Raw genomic sequence first — 1,485 nt, 5'->3', positions numbered from 1 at the left:
CATCATTACAGCAGAACATGCCTGACATTGTGTCTATTATTTTCGCTTTAAGGGACAGTGTGTTTTTGTTTAGCTGTGGCATGTGTATCGTTTTACCCTATATATTTGTCCAATTATATGTTAAAATGTGATGCATATATAATTGAATTTTAGTAGGACAGTAGCTCCTTTTTTTGTAGTAGCTTAGCAAGAGAGTAATTTATTGCTGATCACTTTGGGAGATCTTTCATCCATTCTAATAAATAAGAATTGGAAATGTGTTTAAAAAACATTGTCTTGGGTGAAGTTCTTGTTCTGAAAGCAAATCCCTATAAATCAAAGTCAGTAATTGTTTTTCTTATGTTCTGAGTGAGTTAAGAACAGCATTACGGTGTTTAATCGTCCTGCCCATGAAAAATGTTGTTTAAGAAGTGCTGTCGAAAACTTTCTTCAAATTAATTAGATACTGCGTGAACAATTTTAATGATAGCATTATAACAACAGGTACATCTCCTGCTGGAGGAAGCAGAAATCATTAACATTCTACATCTATGAAACTGCAAACAGATTGCCAGGCCAAAAGTTGTAATACTTGTCAGGACAAACAGTATTGTCATGTTTAAAATGTAGTCATGTGGGAATCCATTCAACCTATTTTCACAGGGAATCTTTTTTTTTTTCTTTTCTTCTCCATGTTCTGGAGTACTTTTAGATATTATTGTTTTTTAAATGAAAATAGATACTTCTCTTATCCTGATACATCCCAGCTCCCTCCATATCTTCCAGCTCCTCTTCTTTAGATCCACTAAACTTCCAAATTCCATCTACCTTCATAACAGAACAGGTCTCCAAGAGATAAAAAGAATCAGGACCAAAAAACGAGTTATACTTAGACAAGGAAAAAGCCCTCATATTGAGGCTGGTCAAAGTAACACAATAGGTGAAAAAGAGTCTCAAGAGCAGGCAAAAGAGTCAGAGACAAATTCATTCCCACTGCAAGGAGTCCCACAAAACAGTACCCTGATAACCATAACATACACACAGACGACCTGGTGCAGACCCTTGCAAGCCCCATGCTTACTACTTCATTCTCTTTGAGTCCAAGCAATACCTGCTTAGTTGATTCAGTGGGCCATGTTCTCCTGGGGTCTGTCCTCCATCCCCTCTGACTCCTACAGGCTTTTCTGTTTTTAACAAAAGTATATGAGAATCCTTTAACCAATAGCTGCTACACTGTTATTGGTGAATCTGAAACAGCATATTGCCAAATCATACATGGATTTCATAAATGATTGGTACTAATTTAGGCAATAATGTTATAAAAGGGGTAGGTGTTAATCATGACATTATCAACAAGGTATATTTGTGCTGTATACACAATTTGAATGTACTAATTCACTACTTTAAGCAATATTTGAAATGCTGATATTTCCCAAGAAATAAGACTTTATGTGACTTTAACCATGCTGTTCTTCTCTCTCTCTCTCTCTCTCTCTCTCTCTCTCT

The sequence above is a fragment of the Alexandromys fortis genome, unplaced genomic scaffold (genome assembly GCF_014885135.2).
Source record: "Alexandromys fortis isolate MF-2015 unplaced genomic scaffold, M_Fortis_MF-2015_v1.1 scaffold_78, whole genome shotgun sequence".
Lineage (NCBI taxonomy): Eukaryota > Metazoa > Chordata > Mammalia > Rodentia > Cricetidae > Alexandromys > Alexandromys fortis.
This window is presented reverse-complemented; position numbering follows the sequence as displayed.